The sequence below is a fragment of the Rhea americana genome, unplaced genomic scaffold (assembly GCF_003343005.1).
Source record: "Rhea americana isolate MKP2758 unplaced genomic scaffold, rheAme1 scaffold_40, whole genome shotgun sequence".
Classification (NCBI taxonomy): Eukaryota; Metazoa; Chordata; class Aves; order Rheiformes; family Rheidae; genus Rhea; species Rhea americana.
Window position 1 is genome coordinate 1,174,388 of NW_028186535.1, and position 27,076 is coordinate 1,201,463.

General features: G+C 39.3%; 1 protein-coding gene across 1 annotated transcript in view; it reads left to right on the forward strand.

The window, feature by feature from the left end:
• The window catches only part of PKIA (cAMP-dependent protein kinase inhibitor alpha), a 46,938-nt gene that overhangs the window by 363 nt on the left and 19,499 nt on the right, over window positions 1-27,076 (forward strand). The window lies entirely within an intron of this gene.

Here is a 27,076-nt window from a genome sequence, read left to right on the forward strand (position 1 = left end):
CAGCGCCGTGCGCGCAGGCGGGCGGCGGGCGCTGTGTTGGGGAGGGAGAGGGGGCAGCTTCCCTCCTGAAGCGAGGAGCCCGTCCGCTCCGAAACACCATTTTATTGATTGGCGTTTTGCGCCCTGTTGCCAGGATGCGCGGTGGTTGCGGGGCAGCGCTCTGCTCGGCCGCCGCGGCCGTCTCCTTTAGCCCTGCCGAGRGGCTCGGCTGGCGCGGAGCGGGCCGCGAAGGGCCGCGGAGCGCCGCGACAGGTGCGCAGGCAGCTGGTGTGCGCRTCTCGAGCGGCCGGGGCGCGTCGTGGGGCCGGAGGGCTTCGCGGGGCGTAGGAGGCTCCCGCCTTCTCGTTTGCCTTCCTGGATTTGGAAGTCACTTCAAAGGAAGCTGAGGGGAGCATAGAAGGAGTTGCAGAGCCAGACCTCGTACCAAAATGGAGTCCGATTCTTTGGAGGCTTCTAGTTGTGGTGTTCTCCTTCCCTTTCTGTCGCGTGTGGTAATGCTGCGGACACAGAATAGCAGCAGAATCAAAATGCCTGCGTTTGTTAAATGGAAGGATGAGTGAGTTGCTGCTCCATCATACTGGCTTTGGAAGAGTGTGTATGGGGGTTTGGGGGGAGGAACAAGAGTGTATGCAGCATTGCAGCTTAGCTATTGATACWGCACCTTGACTGTGGTATGTACACTGGGCTTACTGCTACACAGGTAGTCTTTCAGAATAGAGCAAAGGGAGAAAAAACTTTCCTAATTCTTCCTCCTGCCCTCACTTTGTTTTGCTGGAAAGCAATATGCTCTGGTGGAGGCATGTCAATACAAGAGGCTGGCATTGACGTCCACAAGCAGATCATCAGAACGARTGTCGTTTGTATATACTAATGGTTAACTGCTCTGCGTGGTTTAGTTTGGAAGACAAAACAGTAATAGCACCCTGGCAAGAGAAGGATAAAGTATTAATCCATTATTAATGAGGAAAGGAAGCAGAATAATAGAAGCTGAAAGTTCACTCTATGCATTATTTAACTTAGATGCCCAAATTTTGGGGGATCCTATTCTGTCTCTTTAGAGAGTGACTAGCACAGTTGTGGGATCCTAATTTGGCTACAGGTGGTTGAAGGTTGACTGGCCACTGGCCATGATGCTAGAGTGATAAAAGTAGTGCTTATGAAGTTAACAGGAGATTACTTGGATGGCTGTCATTACTTCTGGGAAGATGTTTAAATATATGCCTTTGCCTCACTTTTCATATTGGTTCWTCCATTCTGTAAATAAGAATCTGTTTCTTTGCTGGAGAGAGCATATTGAAATATTCTTTCATTTGGTTGTTGTAAATGTAGTATGAGTACTCGTTAATACTGATACAATGTTAGTACTGTAAACATAGCTGTTTGTGCTTCCTAGCAACCTAAATATTAAAAAGTTAAACATTTTTTTAAAAATAATGGTGGTGGTGGCAGGATTGAAAGATTAGCTGATCAAGAGCCTATCGTAGATGTGAATGTAGATCTGATTGGTTTAGTACCAAAAACTTGAATTACTTTTGTATCTTTTGTGTATTTCAAATACAGGTTGTATAATCGTGCAAATTACAGAAATGCATGTGCATGTGTATCCATAGAAAAATATACATATACTTACCAGCTTGAGTTTAGTTCTTGAGCAGTGTACTTGATTTAAAAATCCACTTCCTATAAACTTTTCTTGCAAAACTGCTCATTCTCCTTCTGTTACAGTAACTTCTATATCTCAGCCAAGCAAGGAAAAAGAAAATCTCAGTTGTGGTTAATCTGGGGCAACAGCCTTGCTGAGTAGAAGAACAGCCTAGCTGACCAGCTGGCTGATGCCAGACAAACTGAGTAGCAGCTGAGATCTAGCTGCTTTTTCCTCAGAGGGTCTGCTGTTTTGGATCTTTTCATCTGTGTTAATTCTGCAAATTTGTAAGAGCTTAATTATCTTAGATTTCTGGGCCACAGTCGCTCTTTGAAAGAGCAGGTTCATTTGACCAAATTTGAGTGGGGGACAGAGGGACATGTTTGCATAAGGCTTGTGTTCTTAGGAGACCAAACTGAAAAACCCCAATAACCTTGAATGCACTTGAAGCTACAGAGATTTGATTTCACTTGTGGCCCTTTCCAAGGGTAGGAATGAAATAATTCAGTTTATATATTCTCTTTATATATATGTATATATATATATATGAATATATATATATATATATATGAGTGTTTAAAGCTGATATCTTTAAAGTGCTATTTGAACAAAGTAACCATGTCCCAGAGCAAGCATATAACTTTTCAGTTATGTTGTTACTAGGTTTTGAGCTGGATTATTTTCCCCAGATTATATTTTTATATATATATATATAACTTAAACTCACAGAGGAATTTATAAAGACCTGAGCTAGGTGTGAGTGGTCAAAAAAAGTGTTTAGATGTATACAGGAGATCTAGGACTATGTGCTTTAGCAGGTGTAAACAATCGAGAATTTTAACATGAGTAGAATTATCCTTTTSTTCACAAAAGAAGCACGTATTGAAGAGCATGAATTTGTAAAGCAGTAGCTCATATTCCTTGATAAGAGGGGGAAGACTTTCATCTGAGAATTAAATGTCATGCATCAACTTAAATTTCTTCTCCTGCTGTGTAAGTATGTTTCCTGTTGGAATCTTGAATAAGTTTTAATAGATGATCTTAATGTGAATGGTCAGTCAACTACAAAGGTAGCCATTATTAACTAAGAGTAGAACTAAGAGGAGTTTATCCATTGATAGTACGTTAGTGGTGGGAGCAAGACAGGCATTGAATGTTTTTGTGTAAAGCCCTAGTCAAGTAAGTCAGTACTTCACAACTTGGGTACTGAGGGCTTGAATTAAGTTTCCTCATACTTCAGAAACTTAATATAGTCTACATGTATGCTTCTTATGAAAGCAAGTTGATTTAAACTTTTCCCTTATAGAGGACTGTATGTGACAGCAACCTAYTTCATTTTTAGAACAAGCAGCTATCGGCTTAATTTTTCTACACTAGTGTGCCACCTCTTTGTTCTAGCAGTTACTCCAAAAGATTCAAAGCTGTATCAAAGTTACTTTGGCAGCTGTTAGCTAGCCTATAAAATGTGCTACACAAAATACATTTTATTTTCTGTCTCTGAATATTTAGAAAAAAATATATAAAGTCATTTGCCTGTGTACCTCCTACGGAATTTCCATTTACACATATGGCATGTACATAACTGGTGAAAAGATCCTACCACCTGTTGTTTTTAAAAATAGYATGGATCCTTATTAATGGTCCTTCCATGATGCTGTTTATAGTACATGTTAAACCTCCCTTAAAATGCTGTGGATCATATTGGTAAAGGATATTATTACTTCAGCAGTAGCTTTAAAAATGGCTTCTGTTTAGCATCTGTACCTAACTGTTGATTGCTCATTAGTAGGAGGGAGGCAARCTTCATAGGAGAATTAAGCTGTGATTCTCAGTGAGAGACCCTTCAGTGAGTCCTGTATGATGTTCTGCGCAATAGGGGACCAAACCAAAGGACTGCAGAAAGTATAAGTACACCTGCTCTGTACATTAAATCTTAAGCCTTGGCCCAAAGGAGCTTGCATCAACTGAGTTCAAGAGGAGAGTTTCCTCACTTCAAAGCAAGAGGAAATGAACAGCCACAGAACGTGAGCTTTGAGTAACAGTGTCTGCATTTCCACACACCTCCTACCCCCATGCCATTGAAAAATCAGATCTAAGCTGACTGGACTAAACTTAGGTAAACAAATGTTCCACTAGTTCCCTGTTTTATTTGTCTAGTCTAATGAGTGACAGACTTGCATTCAAAGGATTTCCAGAGTTCTGACTATTATTTCTGGTCTGAACATCTCTGATTTCTTTTGAATGACATTTTTTTGTGTAACTTTGTCAGAGCAGAAATTAATAATGCTTTTCTGCTTTAAAATCATCTACCCACAGATGGACCAGATAAAGTTCATGGTAGTTCCTATCCACTTTCACTTCACTGAGATATTTAGGAGGGTGGTCAGGGAAAACACACACTGCTGCTCTCAAACTTCCTAGGGTGCTTGCTGGAAGCACAATATGTTCTTGGTATTAGTATGTGGCTAGTGAATTCCAAGAAAACATTGTTATTCACTGAAAAAATACATGACAAAATAGGAACAAAGGATACATCTCACTTCAAGTTTAGCAAAAACTCTTAGGAACTKTTAGTATGATTTTCTGTTTTTAGAAAGCTAATGGAATACAGCAGATATGGAAGCCTTCCCTCCCCCCCCCCGCCCAAGATGCTTGGCAGGTGGCACTGACTAGTTGGGTTTAGTATAGCAGGTAAATACAAAATAGTTATTAAGAGTAGAATACTGAGTCAGATGTCAACTCATACTATATAGGATGAACATAAATCTCTTCCTATTTGGAAAAACTGTGTGGGATATCAGTTTAAATCTAGCCTGTAAGAGTAGAAATCTGCTATAGGAGTAAGAACAGAGGCAAAATTTCCCATAGAGGATGGTTAGAGAAGTAACACTAAAACTGGATACAAAATCTTTCCTTTGATACTGTCTCCTAGCTTCTGGAGCTCAGCATTATTTAGGAATTACCAGAGCGTAATACAACATTTGCACTATTGTTATAATGGGCACGATGTCCTCACTGAATCTGTTCAGTTGCTCTTTGCACTTATTTACATTCTCAGCCTCTGCAGTGTTTTGGGGGAGATAAGTGATTCAGTGTGTATGGAGTGTAAGAAAAAGGTTTTAGTTTTGCTTTAAGTCTGTATCTAATAACTTAATTGGAGACCCTTTTGATCATTATGTTGTTAGAAATGTTAGAATGATAATTTCCTTTTCAGCTTCTCACCAGTCATGATTTCACAGATTTATCACATTCTTCCCCCCCCCCTCCCCCCCCGAATAGCCTTCCTTGGTCAATGTAGTATTTCATCATATAGACTCTATTCTGTAACTCTGAGTTTTTGGCACTTCTCTTAACGTACCTTTTTTTCCTACTAGTGTATTTTTGATATGTAGTGGTCAGAACTTACCATGCCACCAAGCTGAGTTCCTAAGTTCTATTTCTGCTCAGTTCCTTTCCTAATCTCTTACCATGCAGATTTTTCTCAGTTGTCAATTGTATATTTCAATTAGGCTGACATCTTGCAACTGCAGCAGGCTCACTGTAAGATCAGTACAGTAATATGTCTGCAGTGAGACTGGAATGAGCAGGTGCCTTAGCAGGCATTGCAGTTGATAGCCTGATATCAACAACATGCATCTTACAAATGTAAGAAAAAAAATGCAGTTTTGGAGCCTTATAGAGCAAGAAAGATTCAGTCATAAAGCCTTCCTTTGTTTTGTGTGTTGTTTTAAAACAGTGTGATGATGGCAGCCTTATTGAGTTGGGCTAATGTTTGTGTGCTCAGACATGGCAAGCAGAAATGAGAGAGAATAGGATTTGTTAAAGCACAAAGGAATTGGAGCATGAGAAAAATACCAGAATTTAAAAGGCAGGCATATTGTGAAATACTTCATAACAAAACAGAAAGGGGAGGGGGGAGAAAAATGACATCAAACCTAAAAATAGACTGCTGCATTTTAAGTAACTGTTACTTGTAAGCTCTCGTGGAATCAAAGCATAGGAAATGTGAATGGAGTATGCATGAATATAGAAAATGTATGACTTGAGAAAGATGTCTTATCAAAATTGATTACAACATACCTTAAAAGCCTAAGGACATTATAGCTAATTTCATCATGTATTTGTTTATATATATAAATATRCTGCTAATATTTACATTAGTTCTTTTAAAACAGGCACCAAAACCTTTTCCAAACAGAATATTTATCCTCAATTAGGCGATTCCCTAGATGATCCTGAATAGTTAGAGACCTTGAGATCCTTCGTTATATATCAGTCTGCAAGGAGTTCAGGTGTTGATCTGCTGAATGACAACTATAAAATAAGATAGTAAAGAATTATATGATGCCAGTGTCATTCACTGGGGTGATGATATGCAAAAAGGACATGGAGGTAGTAGTGTTATTTCATAGTGTGACTTTTGTGGTTATAGCAAGTGCGGTGCTATGAGGGCCTGGCTGGGCGATACCAATAGGTTGAACTTTACAAATGTAAAAACAGTGATAAATGGTGAAGACCAGGTATATAGTCTCAACAAAGAGTATTGTACACACCTGTTTTCCCCATTCCAGCATTTTCAGAGTAAATAATGTCTGAACAGGTATTTATGAAAAAGGAACATGATATCATATAAGAAATCACAGGCATGCAGCATCACTTTTGCATTAAACTCTAGTATTCATTATGTAATCTGGTAGCAATAGATACCAAACAGATAAAGGCTTTTAATATATAGAAAGCTAATGAGGAATATGACTTCCTTAGTACATAAGAAAGGAGTTTCATCAAGATTCTTTGCATGTTGTGATGCAAAGGCCAATTGTCACTCTACAGGTGCATACTTTTTAATTGCATATGCTTTGCACATTTACACAGTTCCTGCAGAGACTGGAAGTCTTTATGTGATGAAGCATTTCTGTTATCTTCCTTTTCTATTTCTTCCTTTTCCTGCACTTCTCATATTGAAAGATCTCAAAACATTTTATAACACTTCCATTTTCTTTCATTCCCTACTTGAAAACATTGTCAAAGGTACTGTTTAAATGTTGTCCTTCCACAGCTGTATAACCAATAGGTCTGCAGATCAGGGAGTTCATGCTAATCTCCAGGAAAAAAATACTGATTTCTAAAGACTGCTGCAGCACACTAAGCCATGCTATTTCCATCCAAGCAGAAAATTCTCTCTTCTGGTGCTTGTAGAAGCAATTTTTGAAGGCCATTGATCCATTACAGGCTGTAGCGCTCTGATTCTTAAGCAGTGTTCTTAGAGGGGGAAACACCCTATACAAATGCATTTTGTGTAATTTAGTAGATCATTCAAACCTAGTCTTCACTATTATTTCCTCTCTTCTGCCATCCTCCTATAACCTTCTTGATCTGGCTGAGCCAGGCACTAGTACTCCTCTTGCAAGTCCTAAATATATATATAATATGTATTTTTACTAGATTTTGGCAAGAAGCAAATTTGAGTTTACAATTGGGTCTGTCTTGGTAGCACAGTATTTTATAAATGTTCTTAATTTTTTTTCTTATGCATCTATTTGGAGACTAATGGACTATATACCTTAAATGTACATCACTTAAGTTATATACAAGACAGAATTCTAGGAAGAAGAAAAATTTTTAGCACTTCTCTGGAGACAGCATTCAAATGACTGTGTATCTTCTTGTGGTGATAAACTGCTTTAATTTCCCACTGGAGTAAGAGGAAAAGAGTGTCACAAATATGTCGAAGTTTGTGTGATTTGAGCTGATTATCGAGCTCCTTGCCTCTTTGTGCTGTGACCACTTTGTTGTTTCTAGACATGCTTTTGTGCAGTAGGCTCTTCTGTTTAGCTCCTCATCTGAGATCAGAAGCTTGCATTTGCCTGTGTCTCAGAATAGTGATCCATTATGCTGCCCTCTTAGGAGTTCTTCAGCATCTTCTTTCATAATTCTATCCCTATATGAATTTTAGTGACAAGGTTGCTGTTCTGAAGCAGGGTTTCCTCCCCTCCTGGAAAATGGGTGTCAATGGGGTCACAGTGGCAATATATTCTTTAAATTAAGCGGTGTCAGTGAATGTTGCTGGGCACTAGAATACTTTTGCATATACTCTTAACTTGTTACCAAGGTTTTTGGTACATCTTTGGCTTGTGTCAAATTCTACCAAATTAGTCTAGAATATGGTTTCAGAATTTGTGTGGCTAGGAACCATTTTTCAGTAGGAATTGTGGATATTTAGAAAATTATTTCTCCTACTAGAAGGCTTTCAGTTTACCTGACTTTATATTGGTATGGTTGCTGTTGAGTCATGCTAGACTTTCATCTAATTTGTCAGATGCTATTCTGTTCAGGCTGATGAAAATAGTGAAAGGTTTCTGTGCACCCTGTGAAATTTCAACTGCCATTCCTTCTGTGATATTTTCTTAAACACTTAGTTAATCATATCTCCCCTTTGCACTGTTGAAGAAACTTCTATTTTTTAACCACTTTTTAAAGTAAGCCTACTCTGTTCAAAGAGCAGTATTTACAACAGTGTTCTAAATTGTCTCAGTCTCTGGGCATGTCTGAAGGCTTTATCAAGAAAGGTTGAGGTACTGAAATAATTCACATGGCTTTCATAGTAACAGTTGCAAGGATTTTCAGTTATTCTACTCTCTGTGTTTTTATTTTGTATTTGGATGTGATGTGAAGATGAAAAGCCTTTTTAGTGCCTCAGTTTTGATGATGGTAGAAAAGCTAGGAACTGTTATTCCTGTCCTATGCAGTGATACTTTATAAAAAGTAATTAATATTTCTGTAACAGTGTCCAAAATATTAGGCTTTCATCTGTTTTCATTGAGTAGTTGTCCCTCTTCTAAAGAGATCTGTATTGCCTAAGTAAGGACATAGATGGAGACAGGCTGAAAAGGATAGAATAGATAGAGGTGTCTAGATCAACTTTCACCAGAAGAATGGAAGATCAGACCTAGTTTTGTTTGTATGCACATATGTATTGATATTGGTATGTCTGTGCAGTTTTTTTTCTTCTCCACAAAAAGCTGCTTCTCAGCAGCACTGATGAATGTGAGATCAGCATGAGATGAGAGGTGTTTCTGGATTCTTTTATATAAAAATAAAAATAATAATAGCAAATTTTGACAAATAAAAGTAAAGATAGCTGTGATCTCTACTCAAACCTTTCCTCTCCCCTTCTTCCTTTAGGAAGGGCATTTGTGTGTACTTGGATGGCTGTCAGCYGCTTCTATCTTAGTTCTGGCTAAACACTTTTTTCAGATTGAGGAACAAAGGCTTGTATTTTTTTCTTCAGGTTTGTACTTTTCTTTCCAACTAGCCTACTCATTCTAAGTTAATCTTACAGTGGATGTGAAGGCTATTTATATTGAATCCGTTGATGTATTACTAAATGAAAAAGTATTCAGGGAGCCATGAAGATTCAGTAGGGTTAACTGACAAAGTATAAGAGTTTATTCCATGCAGAAGCAGCCTTTGCAATCTAAAAGCAAGATAAGGAAAGAGGCATTAATTATGGAAGTTAAAATGCAAAATGGAAATCAGAAGAGAAGAATCTTCTAGTTCTCTCAGCTATTGAAAGCATTAGAGGTCTTTAGTTTACAAGTTTATATGTAAACAGAGACAGAAAAGAAGCCTCTTAAGGATAAAGAGAAATCATTGAATGAAATGACTGTTAGACACTTCCCCATAGTCAGCTGCCTATGGAGAATGGGTCTCCCCACCTCCTCCCCACCCCCCTTTTGGTTTTAGACATTTGRTCAGAATTGTTGACCACTTAAGGTGGTATGGATGATGTCGGAGAATGAGACATAGATGAAGTCAGCCTCGTTGTGCCTCTATAAATAAAGATTGCATGCAAGGCCTTCCTGAATGCTGGCTTGTTCATACCTGAAAGGACTGACTATTCACAAGTTCAGTCCAGGCCTTCTACTCCAAGCACTATTTGTTGTTCAGAGCTTAACCAAGGCAGAACATGGAACGTTTTCTGTTTCTCTCCTTCCCTATTCACTAACTGCTTCAAGAGCTTCTCACAGACCTTAACGGAAACACATTCTGATTTTTGTAATCAYTTACTTGGTTTCCTCTGGGAAAAGCTGCATGCTGCTATAGCTGACAATAACCAGCTACTCTTAAAAAGATATTGTGGCACTCTGAAAATCCTGTTGTCTTTGAACAAGGACTAAAACAAGACTGGAATAAGCTCTAAAMAGCACAGCTGAGTGCCTCACCATGTGCCATTGGATTATCCGTAACACCTCTACCTGGGCTGCGCACAGAGCCTTTCAACCTTATGAATTGAGATGCCTTTTTTATAGAACTGGGGTGGTAATGCAGAGTTGGGCTTGTCTAGGTCTCATCCTGACTTTAAGCAGAAGAAATCTGCAAAGCAGTCATGGAGTATGCAACTTCTAATATTACCAGGATCTCTCTTTTGGTCTCACTGACTGGTGTGTGTTGTTGGTTTTTGTTGTTCTAGTTTTTTGATTGGTTTGCTTAGGGGGTGGGGATGGGGGAGGGGAGTGGGGATGGGTTGGTGGGTTTTTTCCTTCTTTCCTGCCTAGGTTGGTATTTCTTGTCTTTGTCTCAAAATGACAGGAATTGTTTTACCACCTGTGCTGAGCAATCCCCCCCCCCCTTTTTTTTCTTTGTTGTAGCAACTGTGGGTCTATCAGATAGCGTGGCTTAGCCCAAGCCTTGTGATGAAAACATTTTCAGTACTAATTTCCACTGCTGCTGGTGCTTGGAAGAGGGTRTGCTTGGTGCTTGCTCATCTGCCTTGAGCAGAAGGAAAAACACATACAAGTGAGGCATGGCTCAGCATGGAATTGTTCTTCCAGGTGCTTTGAAGAAGCTAAAATGGCTTTAATGTGAGTAACCTATTTCAGGAAAAATATTTTACCAACTTGCCATCCATARTCTTAACTATTTGAAATGCCTCTCTGATGAGATCTCATCATCTGAAATAACTTTGACTTTATTTTCAAGCTTTTTAGGGAAATTAGTTGAGGAAGGAGAATTTTTATCTCCAGAAGAGACTTTTCCACAAGCCATTGAGAAAGTCTGATTATTTCTATGGAACTCCCATGGTATTTTCCTCCTCCCCTAATGGGAGGGACATCTGTGGCAAATTTGCTAGTCTATTTCTATAAGTATGTTTAGACAAGCTATCAAAAAGAATGTGATTTCTTTGTCCCACATCATTGGGACAACTTGCTCTAAAACACAGCTGTGCCACTCAGATTTCAATGGAACAGTCCACCATTCCTTCTTCCATTCTTCTGTCCTCTTTAGTCACAAGTATTTTGGAATACTGAAGAAATTTCAGAGGCAGAAAGCTAATGTAATACCTTTATTCCAAGAGGATAAATAGAATGGCTTATAATTGCCAAGATCTATCATTTTGATATTAATCCCAGATAAAACAGCAGAAAGAGCAATATTGCTTTCACTTAAWGTATTGAAGGATAGTAATATAGTTAATGCTAATCATTGGTGATTAACAAAGGAGATATGAGTCTGACATACTAGTTTTACATATTTGGAAGATTACAAGTTTGGATAAARGTAAAGAACTTGATACTATGCTTCACTAAGTGGAAATCCTAAACCAATACCTTATCATACCTGCCGACTCCAACACCTCTTGTACGTAGTCTGACAGGTTTGCATGTTAGTTCTGGACCCCAGACAACACGGTGCTGAATGGTTACAGCAGAATGTATGATGTGTTAAGTTCACACTTACACACTCAGTGGAACTCTTTTGTAGCTGTCGTGTGTGATGAATACCTTCCCCAACAAGTCCATTGTGGTGTTTAGGTCAGTACTGTCTCAGGATGTAAGTAGCTGCTTCTGGGACCGCTATGAAAAGACTTCTGGAAGATGGAATCATTACAAGACTCTTTATAAAAACTCTGAAAATACCAAAACATATCTGCTGATTAATGGGTTATTTTCCCCTTCTCGCTCACTCTCTGCAATGTTGTGCAATCCTAGTGGGCGTACCCTTACCCTCCTCTGTCCTCCCTGGCTACCCCTGGTGAAAAGCTGTTTCTACAATAGAAACAATTTGCTAGCACTCTTAAGAGCTGTGAATATCTGGAGAACTATACAATTTTGCACACTTTCCATARTTAGTCTACTGATGGAAAAGCTTGTTTTCCTAGTGATATTTTATTTTGATGTACAATCATTCAAATTTTCTCAATAAAATTTGCATTTTTATTTCAAAGTCAAGTCTACTTGTTCAAAAGTGCTGGTATTCAGGATTTTAAGTGTAGTAAATATATCAACAGTGTCTTARAATACCTCTTCCTAAGGCTTACAAAGTATGTTTGATTTAGATGAATTCAAAGACAGCCCAAAGAGAGGATTAAGACACCTCCCAGGCCATCTTAAAGGCCTCTGTGATCATTGCTKCTTTGTCCATATGTAATGCAGACATTTTTTTCCAAGTGTGTTTGGCTGCTACCTTGCAAAGGCTGTGATAGTCTTTGTAGCCTTCTCTCAGTAATTTTAGAGGCACTAAGCTTTAAAAAAGCTAGGGAGAAGGACTGTAGGTTATTGGGATTCTGACAAAGCTCCTGAAAATCCATTTTGAAACCACTTTGTTTTTCCTGTGATGTTCAAGGCTTTCTTCAGGGTTCAAGTGTTCAAGACCCTTTAACTCTAAAGGGTCCTTAGTCAATACAATAAGCAAACTTCTGTAGAAATGTTTGGAATTTGGCCTTTGTGAAGCTATTTGCAATCATCTGTCTTCATGTTCGCTGTAAATTCACATACTCAGTGCATCAGAATGACGACTTTCTTGCTCAAAAAAACTATGAAACTGTTGAAACACTGAAGCTGGGCATTTCTTTCTTTCTTCCCTGCCCTGCATGACTCATTTTCGTTGCCTCATTTAAATGTTCTACACCTCATGAATCCCTTGTGAATATGTTGTGCCTCTGTTCTGTCTGTATTAGACAATATGAACTTTCGTTTCATTTCTGTTTGCATTTTGAACTTTGGTACAGACTGTTCTCCACTGCAGCTCCTTATTCCATCTACCAGAGGTAAGATCCTTTTGGACATCAACATGTTGCTTAAAGCTCAAGGAGGGGGCTTAATGTCGCACCATCTTCCCAGCTTCTCTTGTGATAGATAAAGACTTAACTGCTGTGAAACCAGGAGACTGCCAGCTGTGCTGCATGCATGCTATCTAGTAGCATGAAGAGAACAGCCTCATGTATAATTTGCAGTTGGAGGATCCTGACTGGCTGTTTGAAATTAATTATTGAAAATGGCATGAGAGACAAGCACCAGAAATCACAATGAGTACGATCTGAGTCTCACAAGCAGCTTAAAAAAAATCAAACTGTTTGAGGTTGGGGTTGTGGGTTTTGTTTGTTTTTTAGAGCTGTGACCAGAACTCATTTTGGGAAGCACCTTTGTAGAATCTGTTGTCTTCAGCCTTTAGGTGTTCCACCTTATTCTTCTGCATCACTCTCCTTGCTCTTTCTTTTCTCTCAAAGAACTGAGATGAAAGTCGGCTCCATGCCCTGGACTATAGGTCCGAATTACTGCTTCATATTTATTCATCTATTGCCTATTTCCTAGCTTCTCTTACAAACTGATTTTTACATTTATGCATATGTACATGTGTGTGCACGTGTGCATGCTTTCAAAAGTTCAAAACTGCAATGTGGAAATAAGGAATATTCACTGGAGAAATGGTCCTCTACTGGAGTGGTGCCTGAGGACTGGAAGAAAGCCARTGTCACTCCAGTCTTCAAGAAGGGCAAGAAGGAGGACCCAGGAAACTATAGGCCAGTCAGCCTCACTTCCATCCCTGGAAAGGTGATGGAACAGCTTGTTCTGAATGTCATCTCCAGACATATGGAGGAAAAGAAGGTGATCAGGAGTAGCCAGCATGGATTCACCAAGGAGAAATCCTGCTTAAGCAACCTGATAGCCTTCTCTGATGGAATGACTGGCTGGGTAGATGAGGGGAGAGCAGTGGACRTTGTGTACCTTGACTTCACCAAGGCTGTTGACACTGTCTCCCATAACATCCTCCTAGGTAAGCTCAGGAAATGTGGGTTAGATGAGTAGACAGTGAGGTGGATTGAGAACTGGMTGAAAGGCAGAGCTCAGAGGGYYRTCRTCAGTGGTGTGGAGTCTAGTTGGAGGCCTGYRGCTAGTGGGGTTCCCCAGGGAACTCCAGTACTGGATCCCATCCTGTTCAACTTCTTCATCAGTGACCTGGATGAAGGAACAGAGTGCCTCCTTGGCAAGTTTGCTGATGATGCCAAGCTGGGAGGAGTGGCTGACACACCTGAGRGCTGTGCTGCCATTCAGAGAGACCTGGACAGGCTGGAGAGCTGGGTGGAGAGGAACCTCCTGAGGTTCGACAAGGGGCAAGTGCAGAGTCCTGCACCTAGGGAAAAATAACCCTAGGCACCAGTACGAGCTGGGGGCTGACCTTGTGGAGAGCAGCTCTGCAGAGAAGGACCTGGGAGTGCTGATGGATGACAAATTGACCATGAGCCAGTAACGTGCCCTTGTGGCCAAGAAGGCCAATGGTCTCCTGGGGGGCATTAGGAAGAGGGTTGCCAGCAGATCGAGGGAGGTGATATTACTCAGTCCTGCTCTACACAGCTGCTCTACTCAGCCCTGGTGAGGCCACATCTCGAGTACTGTGTCCAGTTCTGGGCTCCCMAGTGCAAGAGTCATGGAGCTACTGGAGAGAGCTCTATATAGGGCTATGAAGATGATTAGAGGACTGGAGCATCTCCACTATGAGGAAAGGCTGTGAGAGCTGGGCCTGTTTAGCCAGCAGAAGAGAAGACTTGGGGGGGGGGGTCTTATCAATATATACAAATRTCTTAAGATGGGCGGGTGTGTCAAGGGGTAAGGTCAGACTCTTCTCAGTAGTGCCATCCAACAGGACAGGAGGCAACAGGCACAAACTAAAACACAGGAAGTTTTGCCTGAATATGTGGTAGAACTTCTTTACTGTGAGGGTGACAGCCTTGGAACAGGTTGCCCAGAGAGGTTATGGAGTCTCCTTCTCTGGAGATACTCAATTTCCACCTGGGCGTGATCGTGTCTAACCTGGTCTAGGTGACCCTGCTTGAGCAAGGGTGTTGGACTAGATCTCCAGAGGTCCCTTCCAACCTCAACCATTCTGTGAAACACCTCTTATGTAGCTTTTTTTGGATGCTGCTAACAGATGGATTTTTTTTTCCTCACTACTCAAATCACCATAAATAATATTTGACACTATTTTAAATAGGATCTTAGTTCAATGCCTATTTGCCTTATGTATTTTTAAGGTTGACTGTCATGTGGTAGTTCAGAGGAGATCATCATTCTGTCTCTTGTAGTATACCACTCAGCCTGTGGATAAGATATTCTATCTAATGAAGTCTTACATATATATATATATATATATATATATATATATGTGTGTGTGTGTGTGTGTGTGTCTGTCTGTGTGTTAGTAGCAAAATGCATAGCTTCCCTTTCATATATCATCAAGCTCAAGGCCAAAGTGTGTATATTATTGCAAATTCAGGAATTAAATATGCAAACCTTCATCTTCTCTTGAGAAATTATGGGTAGGATCTAATGAGAATTCAACCAGTGCAGCTGTTGTCCTGAGAAAATGTAGAAAGCTTTCCATTAATTTTGTTTCAGATTATACTTCTACTTTTTGCAACCTTAATTAATCAAATGTTAGTGGTTACTCAATTTGTAGCACTGCTTTGGGCTTCAAAATATCAAGGGGCATATTTCTAATTGAATGTTGGGATCTGGGGAGGAGGGTACTGGGTACTTCTTCTCTTTTTTCAAATGAAGAGGAGTCAGTAGACTCTGAAGTCTGAGCAGGAGTAAGAGAAAAAGCTAAAGGGCAATTGTCCTTCAGGAAATGGCAGCAGAAGGCAGACAGTAAAATAATTAAGAAGTATTCTTCCAGAMGAGGGGATAGCCTTTACAGTGCCTAATTACACAGACAAACCCTAATTAAAAACATGATGTCTTGATCTCATAGTAAGAGATTGAGTACCTGGTTTATGCAGGCAGTCTGAATACTTAAGTTTTAGGACTGAATGGGTATCTAGGTAGTTTCTGCCTGAGATCATGTGCTGAGAGGGCAGRTTGCCTTGTAGATAGTTGGAACACATCCTTTGTAAAGTAGTGGCTTTGCACTCTAATGTTAACTTTTTAAATTGCACAATACAAAGTGCATAATATTAATATCAATGATTTTTTTTWAAAAAAAAARGAATTCAAGACTATCTTGCCTGTTTCACTTAAGGCTGCTGGCTACACTGTGTGTATCCATGTGTATATCATCTGTCTCTGACCTAGACCACTTACAACTTAGTAATTAGGAATCTGTGAGCCTAAACTCATTAAAAAAATGAATTAGCAGACCAATTGAAAGCTGGGCTGTCATAGCAAAAAGTGTAAAGCCAGCAGGTCAACACAGATGATTGTTGCACATCTGAAGCATTGTGATCAGTTTTAGACCCGTGCATACAAGGGGGATATTGATATGTTGAGTCTAGTGGAAGTTGCTAAGATGTTTAGGGGTCTGGGGTCTGTGGGTCTTCCTGGTACACGATGTGCCAGGRAAGGGTTGAGGGAGTCCCTCACCACTGACTGTACTGGGTTTTTTGAAGAGAGTGCTTCTGTTTTCCTTATGCTGCTATGCTATGTAAAAGGAAACCAACCATAAGACAATCAGATCCCCAATAGGAAATACCATATTTAGGTGCTAGTGAGCTTGTTTTATGTACTTTACCACGGTGCAGAAAAATAAAGATACATGACRACATTCATTGCAAACTAAACCTCTTCTATCAGATCCACTCAAGATTGCTTAAGTAAAGCCCCATTGCAGGCTGGAATCTAAAGCAACCCCAAGAAGTAAATTAGATTAATTTGAATACAGTTAATAACTGTAGCATTGTAACTATACTGGTCTGACACTGGACAAGGAACAACAAAAATCAAGCRAAGAGTGCAGAAGTTGGCACAAAATTTAATGGAATTTTTTGTGTTTTATTGTGAATCTTGCCAGCACTGTTCTAGGAGATTGTGTGAATTTCTCTTCTGAGGGGGATTCATTTTCAACAACAGCCAAAAACTTTCTGCACAGGCTTGTCAACGAAAGCTCGTGAAAAATACACATTTTCTTTAACATGAGCCTCTAAGAGTCAGAAGAGAAAGCGTATTTGCTGGTACTATATCCATAGTATTGTGTCACAAAGTCATTGCTTTATATAGAGTACAGATTTTTAGTCTAATACTGCACTATTTTACTTTTTTGTGTTTAAAAATTCTTACTTTCTTGTAACAAAATTAGTATAGGATAGTAACTTACAGCTTCTATGTTAAGACATTAAAAGATATTAAATGTTAACCATAATCAACACAATATTTTTTTCAGACTTCCTCACTGTAAATAGAAATCATCTTGAAATAGTGTCTGTGTGTGTGTGTGTCTTAAGAAGACATTTAGCCTTATAGTATACTGACAGAGCTGACTTTAACTTACTTGCGCTAAAAGTACCTTATCAGCCTTACTATATACATAGAAGGCTCTTGGCAAAAAAAGTGTCAGGCATGATTCTGTCTCTAGAACTCTGCATTATTCCTGTTGTTTTCAGGTGCCCAAGATTAATAGGTTTTGTCCTCTATCTCTTCCAAATATAAGGTTGAGCAGAGCAAAAATTGACTAGAAATAGCAGTGTAGCTCTGAAATAACTGATTACTGCTGCAAATAGCATCTAAAAGGTATAATGAGTTTCTTAAACTTTATGCCATAACATTAAAGCTGAGTGTATTTGATTACATGCTTAATAATCAGACTGAAACAGTTTGCTTTTGTTGGCAACTTGATCACTGTCTGTATTTACTCAAATCAGAGTAGTGGTTTGTTTGGCTTATCTGAGTTCTGTTTTGTCTTTGTTTCTCTACTAACTAACTGGAAAGACAACTGAAAATGTCCCAAACATTTTATTTCTTAGAAGTATTTGTTTGGGGTATGTTTATGAGTGTGAGAGGTGTAACTTTCTGTGTGTGGGGTGTGTGTGTGTATGTTTAACAGTCAAGTGTATATTCTTGAACAAATACCAAGGTAGCCATCATATTTAGCTTTGTTGTTGTCATGAGCATGGCATACCTCTTGATTATTTTTAATCCTGTGGTCTAATAATATCTTGTTGGGATCATCAGCTTCAGAGAATCTGAACACCTTCATACCCACTTATTATATGCGATAATATCTCTTTAAAAAAATCCTTCTGTCTTTTTGGAAGTTTTCATAAAAACTTCACTAATTTTGCTTTCATTTTCTGTTGAGCTTGTTAGCATTCATAGTCTTTCAAACGGTATAATGAGTTTTTTGAACAAGAGAGTAATTTACCCAAAATAGCTTTAACAGACCTAAGAAACCACCATGTTATGTAATGTGAAGTTTCAAGCAAACAGCAAAATTTCCACTGACTTTACGAATGATATATTGCCTCAATTGGTATSATTTGAATGGGTAAAAGATTTGTAGTGATTGCTTAAAAAAAAAAAGGTGCGTACTGGACAAAAATGCATTATTCCAGTAATAACGTCACGTAAAATAGCCCTATGGAAAGGAGGGCACATATGTTAAGACGTGTGTAGATTCAGCAGTGCTTCATATAGAAGTGAAGCATGCGGTTTGTGAGCTTTTATAGTTTCCATTTCACCTAGTCTTCCAGACTCTTGATCTCCCACACAAACAAACACTTTGTTTTGAGTATTTTAACTTCTGTTTAAAAAAATTTTAAAGGCAATTTAAAATCATAGAATCATAGGATTGGTAAGGTTGGAAGGGACCGCTGGAGGTTTCCAATGCTCAAACAAGTGGCCCATACGAGGATCGGAACCGCGACATGGGCATTTTTAGCACTATGCTCTAACCAACTGAGCCAAATCTAGCCCCTAATATTTTAAATTTTCATTAGTTTTAATATTTAAGTATTGATATCTTAATTCCTCTAGGGGGCTGAGAAGGAAGAGTGGCAGGATACAGAAAGGGGAAAAAATGAAATTCTGAAAGTCAAACTTAAATATTACTGAGAAAGGGTTCATATGTGAAATGCTTTGGGAAGGGGATTACTTTGGAAAGAAGGGCATTTTTTGTTGTTTTTTTTTTGGGGGGGGGGATGAGCAGGGAGGTTGCATCAGCTTCAGCAGATCTTGGAAGTTTGTATCACGTCTWCAGTTTTCATGGTTAGTATTCTACACTTCAACATTACATCARGCCAGTCTTTCAGAAGTGATGAGAGACTTTGGCCAGTTTGAGAAGTTTTTGAAAGGTTTTTTTTATTAATTTCTGAAGTATAAGAATTTGTAGTGTCTCATGTTCATCACTTTAAACTGAAAATAGGAGACTTTATATACTATRTTCACCTGAACTTGGCATGCTGCTTATGTATGTGCCTTCTTTATCTACTGGTCTTGTGAAACATTCACTTGTCAAACTAATCAGTGCTTAAGTTAACCCACAAGCAAATGTGGCACCTCTTGCAAAATGCCTGCAGTCTAGGCAGTTCTTTCTCTACTGACAGACATTAATTGAACTGGATAATATGGTGTGATTTTTTTTTTCTTTTTTTTTAAAAAGAAAGAAAGAGGGGAGAAAAAACATAATTTTATTACTACAGTGAATGCTTTCTTGGAAGCAGCCTGTAGGCTTTGAAAGCCAGTATATACTCCTCCTCCACCTTTCACAATATAAAATCCTAAAAATGTCAAGGCTAATCTACTTTCAGTTATTTAAAATAACAGGAAAGACTCCTGGTCCTCTCCCATGTAAAACAAAGGCTTCAGTCTTGGAAAAAACATGTAGCTTTTAGTATCTATAAAAATCATGTTTATAAGGCTCCTGATCTTTGAGAGTGCTGAGATCTTGGTCTGAGATAGTATAGATTGGTGAGTAGAGATTAGTGCCTTGTAATCTATTGCTCATGGTATTTACATATGTGCCATAGCTGTAGTTTAGAATGATACTGTTGCACATCAGCTGTGTGTTATCAGGGACATGTAACAGATGAGATAGCTAGGGGTCTGTGATTTCCCAGTGTGAGATGGAAAGAGTGTCAGAAAGGCAGTCTTGGCAAGTCAGTGAAGTTTAAGAAAGATGATAGAAATAGTAAGCCCTTCCTGTGGTCTTTTTTTTTTTTTTTAATGTCTGCAAAATATCTTGTGATAAATACAAATTTGGAGTGTGGGGAGATGTTAAGCTAGTTATTTTAGGTGCCAAAAGATCATTTTTATGAAGAGAGAAGCATTTGGAATAAGAGGCAGTTCACATATGGAAATAAAATTCTAATCCTACAAACTCTACTGGTAAGTATATCTAGATACAAGTATTGAGGCAGGTAGAGTGAATATACAGCTGTATCCATCTAAGGAGATAAAGCTATGTATATTTATGTTATTAGGAACCTTCCAAAGTGATTTCACCTGACCCTGGACACTCATTTATTCCTTTTCTGTACTCCTCAGTTTGACTCATCTATCATTTGTGGCCATGCTGTTGGCAAAATTTATGAAATGATTCAACTTAGAACAGTAGGATTAGTTTTCTTCTATCTGTTTTTAAACTTAAGTGGCTAGGGATGGGGACTCTGTGAGCAGGTACTGACACTTCGAAACAGTGTAACAGTTCCAGATACCTTTTACCATTGCTGTATGCAGAAAAGCTGGATGCAGAAGTCTCCTATCCATGGACAGTAATCACTGTCAGCTAGCAGGCTATTAATATGCAGATCAAGGAGAAAAGAAAAGTTTGAAGAATTGCAATTGCCCCTTGTCTCTTAACAGCAGGTGAAAGGCTCCCCTTAGTCATGATTCTTTACAGCTTCTTTTTCTAACTTTGATATAGTGCTGCATACTGTCAGGGAGAAGTAGGTGGAATCAAGAAAACATTCCCTGTTCTGCTTTCATGAGTGGAAATTGCCAGCTGAGGATGTATGCGCTATGGTTCCTAGTTTGTCTGCAGTCCAGTCAACTCTTTTGAAAGGCCGTCATAACTCTTGGCCCTCATGAGAGTAAAAGGAGAGGGAGTGTTACGAACAACATCTTGAGCGATAGCAGAGGTGGGCGGGGGGAGGCAAAAAGAAGCACACCTTATGAGAAGCCAGTAAAAAATGTTAAGAGCCTAATCAAAGTACAATAAATGGTTATTGTTAGTCCAGCTACAATAATACTGGCACTTGCCCAAACTGATACAGAAAAGCCTTGATAATGCAGTTAATACTGTTATATAGAAAACCTTCTTAGTATCTACTCCTTTTATCTGTTATTACATACCTTTGCATGTTCCTCTGGGTCCTAAGGTAGATTGTTTTAGTTCAGATGAGGGAGAGGCTTACAGCTAGCTGTCAGCATCCTGAGGTCTTTACTGGGAGAATTAATGGTAATTAYGGAGGTTTCTTTTTCCCTCTTTGCCAGGAGGCAATTGGAGCTGATTGTTTCTTCCTCCTCAGTCTTAGAGTCTACCAAGGTGTTTATATGTTTTCTAACCATAGTCTGCCTGTACTTTAATGGTTCCCAATTACCCAGTTTTTCTATTCTCTTCATCTCTGAAGTTAGTTCTATCTGAAAAGTGCAAAGCTRCACTGCTGTAGTAAACATGGATTGACCAATATGAATTGTGCTTACAGCCTGGAATCTTTGCTGTCATCCTGTGTCTGCAGTATTCTTCCACACTGCACTTAATTGCAGAAACAAATCCAGGCAATATTTGCCTATAAATGGAAAATTGCTATCACAGCTAACTCACTAGAGTTGTCTAAAAGACTAATGATGGAATTATGACACTGGCTTCTCTGGTAGCCTAAGTCATATCACTGAATCTTTCTCAGAGACTGCTGTTCTTATTTTAGTTTGAGACTTCCTTCTATGTTTTTCCAGTAGTTATTTGTATCAGATATTAAGTTTATTAAATCAAAATGGCAGTAACTTTCTATCACTTTCTTCAGGTAAACTATTTGCATGGAATATGAAGAAGTGTATAAATGAGTCTAGGAATAGTGAAGCATGACTAGCAAAATGGATGTATGATTAGTGCCAAAGTTCATATGCCTATTCTATACATCCATATACTTCTACAGTCCTGGTTGTCTTCTGGTTCTCTTGCTAGTCCTGGACTTTGCAGCTCAGATAATTGCAATTATTTGATTTCCAACTTTATTTTTGCAAGCGAGCAATAAATTTATGTGCATCTTCCTCTTGTCATATGGGGAGACTGGGTAATCAACACTGCTATATTATCATCAACTTGAGCAGTAGCTTTGTGTTGGTAGCAGATAGTAGGTGAATGCTGTCCGGCAGGCAGAGGATGTCAGCATTGTGCTCAACTTGAGGTTTGCCAAGGAGCGTATGACCTGACTCTATTTGATAGAAACTCTTGCCTACAGAAGGTGGAAAATATTGCAAGCTACTGCAAAGTCAAAGAACTTGCATCTGTATGTGCTGATAATTTCTAATGCTTTTTTTTCCTCTCATCTTCTCTTTCAGTATACAGTATAAACAAGCAAAGCCAAGCCTGTATGTGCAGTATGTACAAACAAAGAAAATTCTGTGAGATACTGTATCCCTGAGTTGTCCTACAGTTGTGTTTAATTTTGCATCTTACATGGTATACAATATAACCTGTAAATCTAACCTTAATTACATTTGAGGAACATTGTGGGTTGTGTGGTGTATGTGTGGCTATATTTTTTTTTTTTTGAATTGTAGTTGATCAAAAAATCTTTATGGGGAAACTTACACGGTAAGTTCTCTTTACCTCTGCAAAGTTGCTTTCTTCCCCCTCTTGCACCCCTCTCACCTCCCCAGCATTCTGAGAACAAATGATAGTGAAGGAGTAGAAAACTCTAAATGGAGAGTGCATCTACCACAGTATGTTGGAGGGAAAGATGGTGAGGAAAAGGATGCCGATATAAAACCACCCAGGAGAGAAGGCAGTGTTCCTTGTTTTCCCTATGCATAAATCTAGTCACAAAACAAAACGCCCACCCTTTTTATAGCTCCTTCTATGATGTAACTAGAGCAGTGAGCTACCTGGAGTAGTTGTTAGAAGCTTAGTTTTCAGATGAAATCTAAGGYATATCATCATCTATAGAAGTTTGTGTAGGTTGTGACTCCTTCAAAACTGGATTTGGCCTCCTGTTGTTTCTCTTAAGATGTTTGGTTCCGGATACTGTTTTCTTTAGGATAGATGCTGCCTCTTCCAGACAGGCTTTTATCCTTTAAAATGCAGACAAACATTCAATTCAGATTGGATAGATAATTCAAGAATAATTTGAATTTAGTTAATTGTGTTTTGAGTGTCTTGAATCACAACCATGTTTTGCAAATTTAGRTTTATCAATATTAGGAAGTGTTAGTGCTGCTGTTCCAGAGAATCTCTGTTAAGGAATATCTTCAAAGAAAGCCAGCTGAAGAAGTTTAAAGCTTTGTTGGGGAAAAACCTAGAAGAGCCATATGTGTGTTTGTTTTTCTGTTGCTTTAGATTTGRGGCGGCATCAACTCATCTATGTAGCTACCTTTTTTCTTTTTGAGGTCATACCAACAGCTTGCCTTTTATGAAAAATTGGTATTCAGAAACTCTTCCATGGGCAGTTATTACTCTTGAGAGTTTTTCCTCTTTGCTAGGATTTCAGAATTGAAAGCCTTAGGAAACATTTTGCCTACATATGCACTCTTATTGTAAGCAGACAGCTGGTACTTCCTTTCATTAGCCATAATACACCAGTAGGTAGATGAGGGAGACCATGCTTTAAATGGCCTTTGATGGATCAAGTAGGCTATTCAGGTTGAGTATGGAAGTACTCATGTGGTCTGACATCATGAATTCCTTTCTCAAGAACTTTACACAGTTGTGAGACTTTTTCTAATGTCTTCAGTCTTTGCTCATACCTGTGTGTTTATGCTCCAGCTCATGTACCAAAAACAGAGCTTGTAAACAATAAAAATGCAATAAACTTTATGCATGTACCTTTATGTGGAGTGTTTCCTGATTCTTTTGAGGTGGTTCTAGCATTTATTAGCACTCGGCTACTGCTGTGAAAGGGAGAACTGAGCTGGAAAAAAGAGCTTGGGCTTTAGAAAATGCTAGCTGCAGTTGGATAAATGTTTTTGTGTCATAAGTATAAAATGTCTATTGTGTACTTTAAGAGGCCATCTCTTAAAATGTTTGAGCAATTCTGTTATGGTTGGCTGAAATCAGTGTTGACTCTTACAGAGCTCAAAGTTCTGCATGTTTTCTAAGCTTCTACTACCCCTTCTTGTAAATAGTCCATCCTGTTATTCCTGCTTTGGCTCTTCTTTTAGATGAAGAATAGTGCATTGGTGGGGGATCACAGTTAAATGTGAGCTTTAGTTGGCTTTAAATTGAGGATGAAGAAATTGGAACTCTCAGGTTCAAAGTGGCAACTAGCACTAATTTTATGTAGCTTTTCCCTAGAATTCACAGAATTCCCACTTGATGTTGGGTATTATTAGGGAAGAGGCAGAGCCTGATAGTCTGATAGTGGTGAGGCTGCTGCAGTGCCATATCCCCATGGCTCCCCAGAAGGGAGGCTAAGCATGTATTTCCTAGTAGACACACACACACACACACACACACACACACAAAAAAAAAAAATATATGCATTAAGCTGGCAGCATGAACCGGCACAGACATACTTAGCACTCAAATATGAATAGCATCAGTAGTCTCATCCTGTTTTCTTCTCTGGCTGATCAAAAGGAAAGCCCATTATTGGGATATATCCCTCCAGTCCCTGGGCTTAGACACTCTGCTGGTCCCTAGTCTCTCCAGTTAGCACCTTGGACATGTGAGCCTCTGAAGCCTGCAGTCCCACTCCAGATGCTGGTACAGACCTCCTTACTGATAGAAATGCACGTGCACACACACATGTGCCTCTGTGCACACAGAGGATCCACCCAGTTGTTGTCCCTGGACACAGTCCATCTAGTAGCTGGTCCTGAGTTCTCACTCTTTCCAGGTGCCTGGCCTCTGAAGGCACACAGGCAAACACGTGTGTGTGTGTGTGTGCACATGCACATATGAGTCTCTGACCTCCAGACCCTACAGTTCCTCTGAGAGTTGGTCAGGACTCTCCTGATCCCTCTGTTAACCAATCCCCTATAGTCTTCCCCTTAGTCATTCACACATACACCTGGCTTCCAGGTCACTTAACTTACAAGCTTAGTGATCATACCCTGATTTGTGTACCCTTACTTGCTCCAGTTGCTGGTAACTCAGACACAGGGGCCCTCTAACCCATGGTCCAGCTTGAGTTGCAGGCACTTGATTTCTGGCACCACAGACATGCAGGTGTCTGGTCTGACTCCAGCTGCTGGCGTTCAGACCCCCATAAACACACACAGGCACACAGAATAGAGTCTGTCACCCAGGAAAAATAGAAAATAATTTGGTAGGAATGGATAGACTGACCCATCAGGCACAGGGCATGTCCAGTCCTGACCAGTCACTGACCAGTGAACCTATTTACTCGCAACCAGCCTCTTCTATCCCCTTTTCCACTACTTTCCCACACTTGTTCCTCCCCAGGTCGCCTAGATCTTTCCCTTTTTTGATTCATTTTGTTTTCCCTTCTTGATACCTTTTGATTCTTAGTATGAGGTGTTTAAAGGAGGAATCTGTCCTGTGCAATCCCCARATGCTCTTTCCTTGTGTCCCATGCCCCTAGGCAGTGATCCCTCAGTCCGAAAGATGCTCTGGAGAGCCCCTCCCATTGACTCACCCTGTTGAGTTTCAGGACTGGCCTATGGGGCTAATGTTCTCCTGGGACCACTCTGCAGAAGCCCAGAGTGGATGTCTGTTCCCCAAAGTAGGTAATCTGGGTTCTCTCACCTGCCATGGTGGGTGTTTGTGAAGATGAGCCCTTGAGATGCTGATTGCCTTCCAATGATGGGTCTGAGAGTAGCCAGGGCAGTATATTTGTGTTCTCCCACCCACCGTCATCTCTCTGTGCTCCTTTGTGTGTAGATGTAGAGGAGCTGTTAATCGCATAGCTCATCAGGTATCATATGCATCGGAGTATCTGGGTTTGTATATAGAAACATGTCTTAAATTTGAGTCAGGCACAGATTGTGTAACACAGCACAATTGCTAATTAAATATTAGTATATTCAAGTCACTTCTTAGTTTCCATCTGTTACYAGCACATGGAAACTTGTCAGCATTGTTAATGACAGCTCTGTAAAATGCAGATTTTTCAGTCGCAAGTGTTCAAAATGATCYCAGGTCATTAGATATTTTTAAGGGAGAAGGGATGTTGTTTGCTTTGCTTCTTTTTTTTTAATTTTTCTTATTATATTTTTTTAACAGGCTTTAAGGTTCATATTTTCAAACTTACTACTGCAAATGTAAGGGCTTTCTTTTTTCTTTTTATGTTAGAAATTCCTTATGACCTGTGTGGTTTGTAGGTGGAGATTTTTTGTTTTTAAAAAAAGAAGCAGAAGTGACTAAATACTCCAAAGTATAAAATACAAATTGAATATACTATGGGATTTTTCGGTCAATCCCTCTCTCTCCTCCAGCTGTCTTTCACCATTTTCAAGTTTCAGGCTGCTTGGTTATCATGAAGGAGCTCTAGTAAAACATTATCCTTCCTTTCAACCTCTGAGCAAAGGTCTCAGCCCCTTGGCTTTCAACAGTACTGATTTGCATCTGAGCCATACTTTTTAATATTGGTCATTTTGAAGAATAAATACTTGAATCATTCTGGGAGAGCTGCATCTACTAACCCTTTTTGAATCATCCTTGGATAGCTTGGCTGCCATGCATGTATGTGACTACACTTATGCATATGGGGGAGAACCACATATATACCACTTCCTACCATTCCTGTGCCTACCACATCCCACCCTTCTTAAGACAAAGTGATCTTCAAGACTTAGGATCCTGCAAATAACATGAAACTGCTGCTTTCTTCTCATTCTTTTTTAAAACATGCAGGCAGATTTGCCTTCAAAAAGGCCTTTGAGTACAGCTGGTGTAAGTGAAAACACTAGACTTCATATCTGTGTTCTCTGGGTCTGGGAAACRTTTTTCCCTTCCTTCTTTCAATTCTGAACTAACATCTTGTTCTCCATAGTCATAACTGCAGCTGGGCATGTTAAAATGGATAACAACAACAAAAGAAATAGTATTTCCTAGAAGTCTCTTAAAATCTCTTTAGTTCTGCTAGACCTTTCTTTATATCCCCTCAATCTGGTGTGTAGTAAGAGATTTAGTTGGTCCTAAAGCATGCTTTAACAGAAGTCCTGTGTTTATGCTGCTCTACATWATGTTACGGAACTGAATTAACTTAAAATACCTAAATGAGTCATCAATAAGAAAACAAAACATGCTCTTCCACCCTTGAAG